The sequence below is a fragment of the Ambystoma mexicanum genome, chromosome 9 (assembly GCF_040938575.1).
Source record: "Ambystoma mexicanum isolate Mex_15411 chromosome 9, UKY_AmexF1_1, whole genome shotgun sequence".
Lineage (NCBI taxonomy): Eukaryota > Metazoa > Chordata > Amphibia > Caudata > Ambystomatidae > Ambystoma > Ambystoma mexicanum.
The window spans coordinates 1,488,608,818-1,488,626,328 of NC_090931.1; the positions used below are offsets into that span (position 1 = coordinate 1,488,608,818).

At 48.9% G+C, this 17,511-nt stretch overlaps 1 protein-coding gene across 1 annotated transcript in view; it reads left to right on the forward strand.

Annotated features, from left to right (window-relative positions):
* LOC138489261 (unconventional myosin-X-like) overlaps positions 1–17,511 on the forward strand; it is a 788,454-nt gene that overhangs the window by 384,533 nt on the left and 386,410 nt on the right. The window lies entirely within an intron of this gene.

Genomic DNA, 17,511 nt, shown 5'->3' on the forward strand with positions numbered 1-17,511 from the left:
TGCATCCCAGTGAACCATACCGCAGTAAATGTGATGCTACCGAGGGAGTCCTAATTCCCTGCTCTGCCAGACATGAAGGCAGGAGCTCGGAGATTTCAAAGAAAGTGAAGTGTGGTTGGAGCATGACCAGGAGGGGTGAGCCCTTCTTTCACCCACTTCAAAGAACAAACTGCCAACGTCAAACAGTCCTAAACATTTCTGGTCACCGGCTGAGCCCAGGGGAAGACAGGTGGCTGTGGGGGATGAAGCACCCCTCCCACAGAGGGGGACCGATCCTCCCAATTGACATTAAGACTGATTTCATTTTAGGCATTTTCGGCAGCAATTAGAATGGGAATTAATTTCTTTTAAGGCTATTTTGTTCATGTAATTTCCGTGCGGTTTTTAAAAGATAAATTGCATTTTCCTAGGACTTTGGGGACAGAAATGGCCAATTGGAATAGTTTTCTGGCTGATCTAAAAATGGGATACATATGACAGTTGGTGGAAAGATGGAAAATGAAATTAGGAACATGCTTGATCATTTGCAGAGTTATAACTCTTATACATTTTATGAAAAGGGCAAAAATGTGCCTCAGGGCCATGCTACATCGTATGGAGTTGGCGATTGGTTTACCTAATTCCCTATGGTTTAATAGTTCTATAGGCACTGTTGAGAGAGCATAAACTTTGTGTAATTATGATTTAATTGACCTACAATAGGTTTGGCTAACAGATCAAATTGTGCTGGATGGCTATTCAGTAATCCAGCAAATGGCGACCTTTAGGCTCGGGAGGCCACCCGGCAAGTAGCTTGATAATAGCAGGTAAACATTTTATTTTAGAGAGCTTTTGGGTCATCTCACACACCATGCATGGTTTGCTGGCAGTCAAAATTGTGTTGAAGACGATTTGTAATCCAGCACATTCTATGTCAAGACTGGAGGAGAGCATTATGCTTAGCTTTCTTTTAATTCCGCTCATCAGCAGCCTTTAAAAATGTAAAATTGTATTTCTCTTTACTGAAACTAAATAAAAATGAAGGGACTACAAATCCCCATAAGTCCCTTGTTCAATGTAGTCTTGTATTCACAAAATTCTGCCAATCATGGCTTGGCTCTTCCTATGACCCACATCCTGCATGGGCCCCTTTCTAACTCAGCAGATAAATTGGGAGATTGGGGGCTCTGTACATTTACTGTACATCTTGTATGTTTTTGCATGTAACTGTATTGCCAGTAGAATTGTGTGGCTGCGTGTTAGCCGAGTGCATGGTACGGATTTCGTTTCATCCTATTACTGAAATATAGTGCACCTTAATACGTTTGCATTTGTTTTTCCATGCATGAGGAGCAGACCGGAGCCGTGAGCGCATGTGCTCTCTTGAGGCAGCCTGTCTGGCCCTCGCGTGCATCTTGCCGGTGCTACATTGAGGCATTTGGCACCTGCTGCAAACGCGAGAGGTGCTTTGGCACAGCACTGGGACCGTGACGTCTGTCGTGACGAGCTCGACTCGTTTGACAATGCGGTTTGGTTATTTCCGGTGTTTCAAGCCGGTATTTCAGCGCAAAAACTAGCTCCAAAAGGAACCCCGGCCTGCTTTAATATCAGAATGTCAGCACGGCTAGCGTTTACCCAGCATTTCACAGCCTCAGATGTACTTGAGTACCATTAACTGCCACAAACAGAATCTGCAGTATATATTGAATATCAGCTATGCAAGTAGTTTAATTTGCAGCACTGATTGTACTGGATACGCAGGTGACCCTCAGGAGCAGCTTGCCCTGTTCAAGCACAAGGTTGGCACAACATATCAAACCAGTACACTGCACCTGGCACTCCCAGCAGCTTCCTCTGTATACTATAGCAGCTTGATGAGTTCAAACTCAAGGCAGATTTCTTCAGAAAATTGTACCCTATATACCCCATGGAATCCAGGAGCACTACCCTAGATTGGAGTGAGGAGTGGATGGAAGATATCCCTAATGCAGACAGAGACTTGTCCCTAACCTTTAAAAAAAATAAAAGTCCTAGGGGACTCCCCCATAATGGCAGTTTCCCAAGAAGTGAAACCCATTAAGGACCGGCTAGAGGTTTTGGAGTAAATCTTGGCCAGTAAGGGTACAGGAGGGAATGGAGTGCACAGGAAGAGGAGGGCGGGCAGCCCTGGCGAGGGTACAGTCTGGTGTTGAACACGTGTGGAGTAAGAAGTCTCTGAAGAGGCCAGCCTCTTTTACCCCACCCCTGAGCCATAAGGAAGGGGATAACAAAGGGTCCAGTGAAGTGGTCGACACCTTCAGTAAATTAAGAGGCCTTTTTGCAAAAGTCTACAGTGCCACACCGCTTACCCCCCTACCCCAGAGTTGATTAATACAGGGGATGACGACAGCGGTTCCTCATCAGTCAGGCGAGTAAGTATTTGTGGATGTGCGCCCCAGTGATTGGGTTCCACAGAATCATGCCACCCCAGAGCAGGGGGATGAGGACAACAAAACGGTCTATATGTTCCACCCGGAAGCCATCGAGCACCCCAAGACAATAGAGTGGGTGTCTTCGCACAAGCTGCTTCGTACATAGCACAGCACATTAGAAAGCTGCTAGAATGAGGGGTGTGGTTCCGCATGAGAGCAGAGTGTCCGAGGCCTGACCTGCCAGGCAAAGTCACGGACACCCCATAGCTGGATTCCAAGCTGGTGCGTTTGTCACAAAGACGTCCAGAGACATAAGGAAGAGCGTAGCTGGAGTCGGGAAGGGATGCCAGGATAAGGTCCTGGACTTGGCAGTGTTATTGGCAAACATTATGGACCTAGCTGAAAGAGCCAAAGAGACAGGGGGACCTGTACATGTGGGCGCAGCGTGCAATTTGCCTTCTAGGTAATGCAATCTGCGCTCTTCTTGGAGAGGAAAAGGAATCTTCTATTAAAAGTAGATACTCGGGGCGTGGCTTGGCACCATGATGGTCGGTCTGGCTCTGTAAGAGCTCTCGGCCGTGACCACGCGTCCATCTTAATATGCCCCAGTGAAATTGTCTCCCTGTGTATATCTTCAATGACTTCTGTTGTGGAAGGGCTGCCTCACACATCTGCCAATTTTTGGCCACTGAGACCGCATGTGAACCAAGGTTTGCCGAGTTTCGCCTGGAAGGGGCCCGCAGCGGTTGAGGCGTACTCAAAATTTCAGGCGCTATGCCAGTGGGTGAGCCTCACGAAGTTGCCTTCAGGCAGGCTCTTTGATGGCTTAACATTGACCACCCCGCTGAGCCCTGCTTACCCGAGGGTCCTGCCTTCCCTAACGCCTTCAGCACTAAACTGCTTTTGGCTTCAGGAGTTCCGGGGTCCTACGCCACTGCCTGGCTGCCCCCACGAGTTGATCCAAGCTCGGCTGATCAGCCTACTTCTTTGCAAGGGCTTTCCATCCCGGACGGATTGGGGGTTGCGCTGATCCAACGGCAGCAGACTCCTGCTGTGGAGGGAGGTCTCCTGGTCCCGCTCCCTTCCCATCTACAGCACCTTCAGCAGAGACGGCCCGGGACCTTCCCGGCAACATGGTGCCCGGTCCTCCTTGGACCTTTCCTGACAATGACCCAGAGGGGTTCCTTCCCAGGAACTCAAAAATGTGCCAGCGGAGCTGATAATGTGAGCGGCACGGAGATCGGGGTCATCTGTCTGCAACTCTCACCCTCATCAGTGCCCTGATTGCCTCTTCTCCTGCAACGCTTGCCTGGCGGCTCCATGGTTAAGCCAGGAGGCCCGGGGCTGGGGGAAGGAGGCGATATAGCAGCGTGGGCTCCTGGCTTCCTGCGCTGGGCGAGGACCTTCTGAGCCCAGGAACCCTCACTGGCCCGGAGCTGCTAGAGAAGGTAGGGTGGCACCTGCCACATACTTAATCGAACGTTCCCCAGGGCGGGGAAGGATCTTTCTCCTGGCCGCATGTAGCCCTGTGGAGACTCTGTGCTGCATCCTTTAGCTCACAGAATTCGGGGAGTAAACTTATGCTGCAGGGGACAAATCCACAGCTCCCACAGGTCCTGGGAGCCTGCTATTGGGGCCCTCTCCGTCCTAATTCAGCACAGGGCAACGGCTGCTGCCCCAACGGAGGGTAGACATTCCAAACTTCCTCCCCTTCCGGAAGCCTCCACTTTATTGCCTCCATCCAAGCACCTCCAGCAGGGGATCCTAGGAAGATATCTGGTACTCTCTTCAGCTGAGGGAGCCCTGCACGCAGAACCTACTCCCTTGCCCCCCCCCCCCCCTCTCAGCGCCCTTCCTGGACCTGGGGAGTGAAGCGGCGCTGACCTCTGACCTCTGTACCCTGTCCCAGTCAAAGGGGTCCCGGAGTCGGAGGACCTAGTGAATATCCAGGCATTCTGACAGCCCAAACCTACTGGGGGTGTCCAGGCACTCCCTATAACCTAACACTTTCACCAAGACCGGCTGCAAGGACTGAAAGGCGCAACTGGCCACCAGCCGAGCAGCGGCTTAGGGCGAGTGTACCATAACAGTGGGAACCCCGGAAGCCCACACCACCGAAACAAGGTATGGGGTTTAACTACCCAGGGGCTCCCCTTCGGACTGAGAAAACAAGTAGTGCATAATGGGGAGTAGCATTGGTCTTCAAGTCTCTCTTCCACGCCTCAATCATCGACAACCAACCTTCCATCCCTTCCTGCGAATCACTCCTCGTTAAAATATCCATCTCCCCGTCGCTCTCACACAGCTTCCTAATAATCTACAGGCCCCCTGGCTACGATGGACAATTCGCAAACAACCTCTGCGATTCTATTGCCACCCTTCAACTAAACCATCCCAACCTCGCCCTTCTTGGAGACTTCAACATATGGCTCGACATCCCCACCAACCCTATCACACACTCCCTGGTTGATGGTTTAGATACAATTAACCTCTAAACCCACATAAATGGCCCGACTCACTATAAAGGACACACTCTTGATGCCATCTTTACCTCCAACACCCGGATTCCCTTAAACCCCCCGACCCCTATCATCTGGTCCGATCACCTCATCTCTTTCACCATTTGCTCACCCGACCCACCCTCCCGTACTCTAATCTGAACCACCGAATCTACGCAAATGCTGGAAACAATTAATAATTGTCCTGGACCTTGCCGACGCACTCCTCCAGTCTCCTCCTACCTCCCAACTCAATAAACAACTAACCCCTGACACCTTTGACTCATAGCTCAACGCATCTCTGTTGCGGCTCACACCCCCTTGCAAATCATCAACCCGCCGTGGACTCTTCCCCAGATGGTTCATTCCTGAATTGAAGACCACTAAACAACTATATAAATACCTAGAACGCAGATGGCAGAAAGACAAAACCAAGGAGAACAGGGCTACCTTGGCCCGACACCTCTATCTGCACAAGTCCGAAATCCAAAAAGCAACAAAATTCCACTACAACTCCCGAATCCTAAACTGCAAAAACCCAAGCAAGGAACTCCACAAAATCATCTCTGAATTCACCAAACCAGCTTGCACCACGACCGTCCCAACCCCCTCACAATCACTGTGTGGCTCTCTCCCTCCACTTTTACACCACGGCTCTCGAAAGAACAAATACTCTAGCCACCAAGCTGGCTCTCTTACATCCTCCAGGCAATACTCTCCCCATAGCGGCCAGCCCGCCAGCTACTACCACTACGCAACCAATGTTCGAATCCTTTAGCCCAATATCACCAGAGCAATTTCTCAAACTTCTATCTGCCCGCAAACCATCTGGCTCGCCGCTGGACCCTTGCCCAGTCACAACCCTCAAAGAAACTTTCGCTTCCACCTGCGCAGGGGAACACGCAAGATCCATCATAAATGCCTCCCTTTCCTCTGGTACCTTTCCCAACGCATTCAAAATGGTTCATGTCAAACTACTAATTAAAAAACCTTCCTTCGACCCCCCCCCACCCGCCTCTCGAGCCCAAAAACTACCGCCCCATATCAAACACCAGATTCCAACCCAAACTCATTGACCAAACCGCCTACTCCCAACTAAATGCATTTGTCGAAGCCAACAACCTCCTAGACCCCGCACAATCGGGTTTCAGAGCCCGTCACAGAACTGAAACCACACTAACCTCCTATCTTGGATGACCTTAAAATGAGGGCTGACTTCGCGGGATGCACCGCACTAATCCTTCTTGACCTATCTGCCGCCTTTGATACAATTAATCACTCAATCCTCCTAGACCGCCTCCACTCCCTAGGAATTTGTGGAACCGCTCTTAAATGGATAGCTTCATTCCTCAAAGATAGGTACCAAATAACAATACTCTCCTCCTACACATCCCAAGCCCGACCAGTCGACACGGGAGTCCCACAAGGAGCATGCCTATCCGCCCTCCTGTTCAATCTCTACCTGAGCACCCTGCCTCCAATAATTAGTTCACACAACATCCTGTGTTACAACTACGCCGACGACACTCAACTAATTCTTAAACTAACGAACTCAAAACCCAACTCCCGACCTTACCTCCTGCCTCTTTGACATAGAACTCTGGATGACCCAAAGCCACCTCTTGTTAAACCCCTCCAAAACGGAAATTGTGGGTTGTGGCAACTCCGAACTTCTTCCGCACCCACTATCCTGGCCATCCGCCATGGGCAACTCACCGACCCTGTGCAACTCGGTGAAAAATCTTGGATGCACCCTTGACTCTGACCTAACGCTCTCGCGCCAAGTCAACAACGTCTCAAAGTCCTGCCACTACCACCTTAAAACCCTTAGGTGCATCTTTCGATATCTCTCCTTTCCCAACAGACTCTCTGCGGTCCAATCAATCGTTATATCAAGACTGGACTACGCAAACCCCCTATACCTCCGAGTCCACGCGTACCAACTGAATAAACTCCAAAGGGCACAAAACACGGCAGCCAAAATGCTACTTGCACTTGGCCCAAGGGACCACATCTCCCCAGCCCTTAAGACGCTGCACTGGCTTCCAGTAGCCCGAAGGGTGACTTTCAAAACCTTATGCATCTCCCATCGCGCACTGACTAAAACCGGACCTCAATATCTTCAAGACAAACTAAAGCCCTATCACCCCCCTCGCACCCTAAGATCAAGCTCAGCCGGCCTCCTAGTCATACCAAAGACAAACTCAGTCAGGTTAGGCGGATCATCTTTCTCAGCCTTGGCCCCCGCCCTGTGGAACTCACTCCCTCCCCACATCCGCCTAACTGAGGATTTAACATCTTTCCGCAAACTGCTGAAAACCTGGCTCTTTCCCTGAAACCAACCGGTACCAAACTAACCCAAACAGCCTAAACAGCATCTCAATGACACCAATCCAACAAACTACCTGATGCGAGAAATTGACAGCTAATAACCCTGAATATAAACTAGAAAGACAAACTGAATTAAAGTAAAGTAGATCAAAACAGTGAAGTGGATAATGAGAATAAACCATAGGGAAACAGTAAGGAGATTTAAACTGCTGAAATGGACATCATGCATGAAGAAGGAACAAAGTGAATGGCATCCATGAAATAGTTGGAATGGATGAAGCATTGAATGCACTGAGTGGAAGACTGCATGAGTGGAAGAACAGATCCCTATATACATTGAATGAGTGTGTAGATCGGATGAGAGTATAGAATAGATTAACATGTTAAACGGACGAGTGTGTAGAGTGGTTGGGCATGTAGAGTGGACGAGTGCGTAAATACAGAGAAGTGAGTTGAATGCAGGAATGCGTAGAACTGATGAATGTACAGAGCGGATGTGCTTGTAGAGCGGAAGAGTATGGAAGTGCGGAAGAGTATGGAAGTGCGGAAGAGTATGGAAGTGCGGAAGAGTATGGAAGTGCGGAAGAGTATGGAAGTGCGGAAGATATATAGAGCGGAAGAGTATGGAAGTGCGGAAGTTATATAGAGCGGAAGAGTGCATAGCGCGGATAAGCAAATTAATATATAGAACAGGATTCATGCATATTAGCGAATGATTGTATAGGGCTGATGAGTGCATATTGCTGTTAAATGCGTGGAAAGCACGAGTACATAGAGCGGATGAGTACATAGAGCGGATAAGCCAAGGGGCCGGATGAGCGCGGGGAGCGGATGAGCTGAATGCGTGGCAAGCATGAGTGCGTGGACCGGATGATTATGTGGAGCGGGTGAGTGTGGGGAACGGATGGATGAGCAGAGCGGGATTGATGATACGAAAAGAGAGGTGCTTAGAGGGGAAGAGTGGGGAAGAGTGCGCAGAGGGGAAGAGTGCGGGGGGGACGAGGGGACAAGTACCTATAGCGGAGCGAACGAGTGCCTAGAGTGGAACGGGCAGTTTGCGAAGAACAGATGAGTACGTAGAACGGATGAGTGCGCAATGCACACAGTATTGATGAGTGCGTAGAATGGATAAGTACGTAGAACTCCTGAATGCGTAGAACAGACGGAATGAGTAAAGTATGTAGATGGATTCTATAAGGATAGAACAAATGATATATGTGAATGGAACTGATCATGGGTGCCGGACGTGGATGGAACGGGTGTCGTACGCTGATAGAACGGCTGACATATATGGATAGAACGGGTGCCGATGGATCGCGTGCCATATGTGGATGAAACGGGTAACATAAGTGGATGAAACATGTGAAATAGGTGGGTGGAACGGATGAATTATGAAGATGTTACGGGCAAAATTTGTGGACAGAGCGCATAAAACAAATTGGAATACACGAAACGGATTAGAGTAAAATGTGGCGGGCAGGAATGCTAATGGCGGGCAGGAATGCTAATGGCGGGCAGGAATGCTAGTAGCGGAAGAGAGTGCATGTGACGGACAGACAGGAGTGCATGCGTGGGGCAGACTGGAATCCCAGGAATGAATAAATGTGCACCGAATGGACTGGGGCGCATAGAATTGCGTGACGTACATAGCATGGTTCGGAATTCAGGGAACGTTTGAAAGAGCATATAACCCATCATATCACACCCCACGCTTACTCTCTTCTTTACACCACCACTCAACTAGAACACAGAGATACTATGACACCATTCGGTATAACTGTTCTCATACCAACATTCAGCCGCTCACTCCCCATCACTCTAAGTAAACACTGCTGGTTACACACCCCCCAGCCAGGCGTTCTCCTCAGGCCTAATGCAGCCAGAATCGGTCTGGATAAATCCCATCAGAACGAACACATACTCCTGACCCCCCCAACCACCACACCTACCGCTAAGAAGCAGCTATTACATGAATACTTCACCAGCTGCACACATACCCGGTGCGCACACGCGCCTTTCACTCTCTCTACTGACCTGAACTTCGGTTCCCAAGGGCGTTCAACCTACCAGCGCCTTCAGACCATAAAAATGGTATACAAGGCGCTGTATAAATGCAAAATAACATAACTTAACATATAACCAACTAAAACCACATATCTAGTTCAAATGGCAGGGGCTAGGAGAATTATAAATTATGAGGCATAACTAGTTTTTGCCAAAAAGTGGCCTACAATGGTAGCCCTACTTCTGTTGTTGGCCTGTTGCGGGGAGGGGATGTGCTCACAGGTGCACTCCTCTCATTGGAGGAGGGCATCGGGCAGGTGAAGGGGGAGGAAATGGAGGTGTGAAAAGCATTCACGACCCCATTTACGTGGCGGGAGCCAATTTCGGGATTTCGAAATCTGGTCCCGGCATAAACAGGAACCGTAGCCAGCTAGCCTTTTGATCCCTGGATGAGGTTTGGAAATTGAAAAAACCCCCGGGACATAGGGTAATTTCCACGGACTGTCCCGGGAAAGCCTGGACGTTTCGTCACCCCACACTTGGTGAGCATTGCAAAGATGGAAGCGACGAGCAGCATTTGGAAATGTGAAGAATTCTACAGTCCGAGGTAATGCCAAGATTAGACGCTGAACAGGAAAGCGGGAGCCGAGGGAGGAAAACCAAGCCATGAAGGAGAATAAGGGGTGGCTCAATTCAACAAGCAAACAAGCTGTACTCCATTATCAGTGCTGAAACACCCTGTCTGCGCAGCGTTGACTATTCACTGCCACAAACCACTCCAGTCCCAGAATTCCTGCTACTTCATAGAGCTCTCCTAGAGGTGGACACATACCAAACGGCTATTACAGGCAGGAATGGACAGTGAAAGCCTATTGGCGAAATGCGAGAGAGCAAATACGAAGTCTGGCTTCATTGTCGCTCGCTTGTGGGGTCTGCCCCCACCTGTGTCTTTCCACATCTCGCCACCCCTCTCGTTGCCCTCCCCTGAGCCCATGCCTTGGGTCTACCCCACCTATCACCCCTTACCTATTGCACTATGCCCATGCCCTCGCCGCCCCACTTCCTACTCCTACAATGGCCGCAAACAGCATAGCAAGGGCCTTGCACCCTTTTCTACATTGCATGGCAGCCAGTGGAATCACACTTGCGCTATTGCCGTGCACCCGATTCTCTTTAAAACATGATCTTCTCGTACCCCGGATGGAGCCCAGGAGCACTAATCGCGTTACGCACACAGGTGGGGTGAAGACTTTGCTTGGGCCCACCATTGATTGGTAAATGGGCTGTTACCAGGCCAGCCCAACCCTCAACCCAATGCTGAACACATGAATAATAAAATGCAGAAGCAAAAGAGCACAACCATGGAGGTCCAAAACAAGTGAGGGGCAGCCATCCAGGCAAAAAGAAAGGGTAGAAGAGTGAGGAGCAGCCATCAAGGCAAGAACAAAGGGTAGAAGAGTGAGGAGCAGCCATCAAGGCAAAAAGAAAGGGTAGAAGAGTGAGGAGCAGCCATCAAGGCAAGAACAAAGGGTAGAAGAGTGAGGAGCAGCCATCAAGGCAAAAAGAAAGGGTAGAAGAGTGAGGAGCAGCCATCAAGGCAAGAACAAAGGGTAGAAGAGTGAGGAGCAGCCATCAAGGCAGGAAGAAAGGGTAGAAGAGTGAGGAGCAGCCATCAAGGCAAAAAGAAAGGGTAGAAGAGTGAGGAGCAGCCATCAAGGCAGGAAGAAAGGGTAAAAGAGTGAGGAGCAGCCATCAAGGCAGGAAGAAAGGGTAAAAGAGTGAGGAGCAGCCATCAAGGCAAAAAGAAAGGGTAGAAGAGTGAGGAGCAGCCATCAAGGCAAAAAGAAAGGGTAGAAGAGTGAGGAGCAGCCATCAAGGCAGGAAGAAAGGGTAAACAAGTGAGGGGCAGCCATCAAGGCAAAAAGAAAGGGTAGAAGAGTGAGGAGCAGCCATCAAGGCAAAAAGAAAGGGTAGAAGAGTGAGGAGCAGCCATCAAGGCAGGAAAAAAGGGTAAAAGGGTGAAGAGCAGCCGCCAAAGCAGGAATAAAGGGTAAAAGAGTGAAGAGCAGCAATCAAGGCAGGAATAAAGGGTTAACAAGTGAGGAGCAGCAATCAAGGCAAGAAAAAAGGGTAAAAGAGTGAGGAGCAGCAATCAAGGCAGGAATAAAGGGTTAACAAGTGAGGAGCAGCAATCAAGACAGGGATAAAGGGTAAACAAGTGAGCAGCAATCAAGGCAAGAACAAAGGGTAAAAGAGTGAGGAGCAGCAATCAAGGCAAGAACAAAGGGTAGAAGAGTGAGGAGCACCCATCAAGGCAAGAACAAAGGGTAGAAGAGTGAGGAGCAGCAATCAAGGCAAGAACAAAGGGTAGAAGAGTGAGGAGCAGCAATCAAGGCAAGAACAAAGGGTAGAAGAGTGAGGAGCAGCAATCAAGACAGGGATAAAGGGTAAACAAGTGAGGAGCAGCAATCAAGGCAAGAAAAAAGGGTAAAAGAGTGAGGAGCAGCAATCAAGGCAAGAACAAAGGGTAAAAGAGTGAGGAGCACCCATCAAGGCAAGAACAAAGGGTAGAAGAGTGAGGAGCAGCCATCAAGGCAAGAACAAAGGGTAGAAGAGTGAGGAGCAGCAATCAAGGCAAGAACAAAGGGTAGAAGAGTGAGGAGCAGCAACCAAGGCAGGAATAAAAGGTAAGAGTGAGGAGCACCCATCAAGGCAAGAACAAAGGGTAGAAGAGTGAGGAGCAGCAATCAAGACAGGGATAAAGGGTAAACAAGTGAGGAGCAGCAATCAAGGCAAGAAAAAAGGGTAAAAGAGTGAGGAGCAGCAATCAAGGCAAGAACAAAGGGTAGAAGAGTGAGGAGCAGCAATCAAGGCAAGAACAAAGGGTAGAAGAGTGAGGAGCAGCAATCAAGACAGGGATAAAGGGTAAACAAGTGAGGAGCAGCAATCAAGGCAAGAAAAAAGGGTAAAAGAGTGAGGAGCAGCAATCAAGGCAAGAAAAAAGGGTAAAAGAGTGAGGAGCAGCAATCAAGGCAAGAACAAAGGGTAAAAGAGTGAGGAGCACCCATCAAGGCAAGAACAAAGGGTAAACAAGTGAGGAGCAGCAATCAAGGCAAGAAAAAGGGTAAAAGAGTGAGGAGCAGCATTCAAGGCAAGAACAAAGGGTAGAAGAGTGAGGAGCAGCAATCAAGACAGGGATAAAGGGTAAACAAGTGAGGAGCAGCAATCAAGGCAAGAAAAAAGGGTAAAAGAGTGAGGAGCAGCAATCAAGGCAAGAACAAAGGGTAAAAGAGTGAGGAGCACCCATCAAGGCAAGAACAAAGGGTAAACAAGTGAGGAGCAGCAATCAAGGCAGGAAAAAGGGTAAAAGAGTGAGGAGCAGCATTCAAGGCAAGAACAAAGGGTAGAAGAGTGAGGAGCAGCATTCAAGGCAAGAACAAAGGGTAGAAGAGTGAGGAGCAGCAATCAAGGCAGGAATAAAGGGTAAAAGAGTGAGGAGCACCCATCAAGGCAAGAACAAAGGGTAGAAGAGTGAGGAGCAGCCATCAAGGCAAGAACAAAGGGTAGAAGAGTGAGATGCAGCAATCAAGGCAAGAACAAAGGGTAGAAGAGTGAGGAGCAGCAACCAAGGCAGGAATAAAAGGTAAGAGTGAGGAGCACCCATCAAGGCAAGAACAAAGGGTAGAAGAGTGAGGAGCAGCAATCAAGACAGGGATAAAGGGTAAACGAGTGAGGAGCAGCAATCAAGGCAAGAAAAAAGGGTAAAAGAGTGAGGAGCAGCAATCAAGGCAAGAACAAAGGGTAGAAGAGTGAGGAGCAGCAATCAAGGCAAGAACAAAGGGTAGAAGAGTGAGGAGCAGCAATCAAGACAGGGATAAAGGGTAAACAAGTGAGGAGCAGCAATCAAGGCAAGAAAAAAGGGTAAAAGAGTGAGGAGCAGCAATCAAGGCAAGAACAAAGGGTAAAAGAGTGAGGAGCACCCATCAAGGCAAGAACAAAGGGTAGAAGAGTGAGGAGCAGCAATCAAGGCAGGAAAAAAGGGTAAAAGTGAGGAGCAGCAATCAAGGCAAGAACAAAGGGTAAAAGAGTGAGGAGCAGCAACCAAGGCAGGAATAAAGGGTAAAAGAGTGAGGCGCACCCATCAAGGCAAGAACAAAGGGTAGAAGAGTGAGGAGCAGCAATCAAGGCAAGAAAAAAGGGTAAAAGAGTGAGGAGCAGCAATCAAGGCAAGAACAAAGGGTAAAAGAATGAGGAGCACCCATCAAGGCAAGAACAAAGGGTAAACAAGTGAGGAGCAGCAATCAAGGCAAGAAAAAAGGGTAAAAGAGTGAGGAGCAGCAATCAAGGCAGGAATAAAGGGTAAAAGAGTGAGGAGCAGCAATCAAGGCAAGAAAAAAGGGTAAAAGAGTGAGGAGCAGAAATTAAGGCAAGAATAAAGGGTAAAAGAGTGAGGAGCAGCCATCAAGGCAGGAATAATGGGTAAAAGTGAGGAGGGGCAATAAAGCTAGGAATAAAGGGTAAAAGAGTGACGTGTGGCAATCAAGGCGGGAATAAAGGGTAAACGAGTGAGGAGCAGCCATCAAGGCGGGAATAAAGGGTAAACGAGTGAGGAGCAGCCATCAAGGCAGGGGCATACACGGTAAACGAGTGAGGAGCAGTAAATCAAAGCGGGAGCAAAGGCTAAGAACAAAAGGTCTTAGTCGAACAATAAGAAGGAAAAAAGGAGATTTTGCAAAGGGAGCATGAGTGAGGAGTCAAAAATGTTGCCAGGATTACAGGAATAACAAGGGTGATGATGACAGCTAGAAGGAAATGTAATCGAGACAGGGAGTACCCAATGAAAGGTGTTGGGTTGCCAGGTAAAGAATATGCTTAGATGGAGAAAGATCTCGAGTAGGCAGCCATGCAGAGCTCAATGGCAGAGACGAGCAGCAGTGGGCATGCGAGCAGGGTTGGAAATGAGCAAGGGGATGGGTGATGGTCCAGAGCCCTGGGGAACCCTGTAGATTAAGGTCATGATAGAACCATGTTTAATATGCTGTGGATGGTTGGAGAAAACATGTCAAATGCACTCCATGGTACTTCCTGATAAATCATAAAGTCCTGAGAGAGCTGAAGGCAAACCACACTGTCCCCGGAACTGTAGTGTGTGAATAGGTCCAGCTCATACTTTTTAAGGTTTATTCTTGACACTGCAGTGTTGAGACCAGCTTCTAGGCGCTTTCCCACAATTTAAGACAGTGCAAAGACAGAGTAAATCGGTGTCTTGCACTGGTTGGGTTGGCTATTGAAATGGACAAGACTATTGCTTCCACTGGGTCATGTTAAATTCAAGAGGGGCGGGAGGATTTCTTTCAGTAGGTTGAGTAGCCATCAAGCTGGGTTAAAAGGTGGTTAATGGCAGCTCGAAGTGCGCAGAGTGACAGCCAGCTTCAGGGGTCCTGCAGATGCTCAAGATGACTCCCAACGCGGCTGATGGGAGGATTGAAGTGGGAGACCTTGCTTCGTGGTTGCTGGGGACCCAGTCCACGATCTCCAGGGACAAGGAAGGTACTGTTGCCTCCAGGGAGCAGGATCCTGGTTCCATTGTTCAGACATCGGGTAGGCCTTGACCACAGCAGTTCAGCCCAAGTGGATCGCTGGGTTGGATGAGGGCAGGTCTTTCTCCTTTCTTTGAGTCCAATCTTCACCTCTATGGCTGAAGACTTTGAGCAAATGTTAGCCCACTAGAGCTCAATCGAAATATTCTTTTGATGTCCAAAGAGGATTCATGGTCTTCCCCTTTGCTTTAGTCCACCTGTGCCAGTGGATTGGTCCGCTCCATGCTCATCCGTAAAATGCAAATCCTGGCTGCTGTGCTTAATCTTTTCCGGGTGTTGTCTGCTCCAGAGTGATTTGTCCACTGGAAGCGGGCAGGGGTCACTGGATGTGTGGGCGCCCTGGGAGCTTTGAACACAGTGGGCCCCTCCCTGGACTGCAACTACTCTCCGGGGCTTCACGATCTCCACTCTCTCCCTTATCTGCTTACTTTAAAGAAGAGTCTCCAGCCATTGCCACTCTGGTGTGACTTCCCTCTCGCTGGCAGAGCCTGTCCTTTGAAGAACAGGTCCCTGTGTGCCCCCTGGAGGCAGATCCTGTTCTCCTGGAAGCTGATCCGCCTTCCTAGACCGAACAAAGGCTTTGCTGGGGCTGAACCCAAATGAGCTGTTGTGGGTGAAACTCATTTCCAGACATCTAAATAAGCAGCCTCTGACAGCGGAAAAGAGACAATAGAAACCAATCTGGCAATGAAATGGACCAATAGTTTTTGGCGGTATAATTGTAGATTCCCAGACACCACCATGTCAACACTAGACCTGGCTTCTCGATAGTTATTAATTTGCCACCCGGGCCTGGGAACACACCATTATACAATTTGGATCATGGCTGCCCACAGATAAAGGCCGTCCCTGGCTGTTGGAACTTTAGGTTCCATCAGGCCATGTGGAGGAATGCACATGTTGCAAAACTACAAGGCAGCTGCTGGGGGGTGTCAGACAGGCTCAGCAGAATTACATGTTTGCACTAAATTTTGGGATCTAAAAATCCAAAAATCTCTGGCTGTTCCGCCCTCACATGTGGCAAATAGGAAAAAGGCTCCCATCCCCCTTATGACGCTTTCTGAAATCAACAACGCATACAGAACAATGTACCATTTCCTGCTATTATCACCATAGCCCGACACACACAAAGCTAATTGTTCCTCAACATTGAAAGGGCAGCAATAACATGCAGGATGGCATGCTTTCCAAAGCAACATTTAAGCTCTATCTAAAATGACCACGACATCCATAATAGAGAGTGATTAGACCACTTCCTCTTAAGAGTTTTAATACTTTATGATATATGATATATATGAGTCTTTTAAACACGCAAGTGATTCTAGGCGTGACAAGGGAGGGAGGACAGAAGGAGGACAAAACAACGATCTTACTAGGCCTTGTGTCATTCAGATAACGCAAGTGCCGGGGTTGGGGGGCTTGAAGTGCCAGGGAGGGAGGCAGGAGGGCAAATCACAGCGTGACTTGGCTTTTCCAAAGATAAATAACCAGCCCAAAATGCACAACCCAACCTTGCTTCCTAGCACTGCAGCCCACCATGGTCCTGGCAGGGATTCTCAACCAAGCCGAAACGAAGTGAGGGTCCCCGTGTGCCTTGGGTTCAGCGAGCGGGGGCACCCCTAAAATCCTAGGCCAACTGCTTCCTAAAGGCTTCACTGACTCACCTGGTGTTAGTTATTGCCGATGCCTCAGAGGCGAACTCTCAGGAGGGGAGTAGGTTTAAGATACAGGGTAATAGACATTACTTTGAACAAGGCAATGTCCACCCATAGATGTTTAAGGAAGCATGCTTTAGCCGCTGTACAAAAAAAAGTTATTCAGATGTGTGTGCAGAATACAGATGAATGAAACAGGTTCTGAAAGTGTGCAGACGATTTCTCGGGTCGTGATCCGGCAATTCAGTCAAGCGGGTCCTTTGAATACCAAACGTGTTAATCGGTACCCCAGGAGTTTCATAGAGCCTGTGGCCGCTCTTCTGAACAGTGAGTTCCTCAGGGGGAGTCCGGGGGGGGGGGTTACAGAGCAACGTCTAATTGGCTAACCATGCTAGTGGATGTGATGCTGGGTTTCTCCGGCTCCTAATGTGAAGCATAAGACTCCATGTTAAAGATAAGTCCGACTTCAGAAGCACTCGGGTGCCGCGACTGAAGGTCCTCAGGGGGAGTTCCTGGGGGCGACTACGGCATCTTTCCTTTTTCTGAATAAGAAAGCCTTCAAGGAACCTGGGCGCTCAGTGCCAGAAAAGAGAGGACCTGACGGAGTTGGGCAATGGTACAGGAGACCGATTCACTGACTGTTTGGTCCAGTGCTGGGGTAAAAAAAAGCTGTCCTGCAGAGTCAGTTCAGCTACGAGATGGACCCAACAGTCCCAATGCTACTCTAAACTTCTTGCTTTTCAGTCAAACCCAATCATGGCTCTCAGAATTCAATTTTTTTTTAAAAAAACGGTATGCAACAGATCAGGAGCTCTGGCAAACCAAAGTTCTATAAACTTAGAGTAAGACCACAGCCCCAAATCTCTCGGCAAGCAATTGGTCTTTCCGAAAGACTTATCGACTCATCATTTTCCATTTACATCACTGACATTCCGAAAATGAAAAATGCCAATTGGCACAGCCCAGGATTAAGCCTGCTCAGATCCTTGAAGGCAAATGTCTAAGACCTCTCCACAAATGTGATTAAACGTCT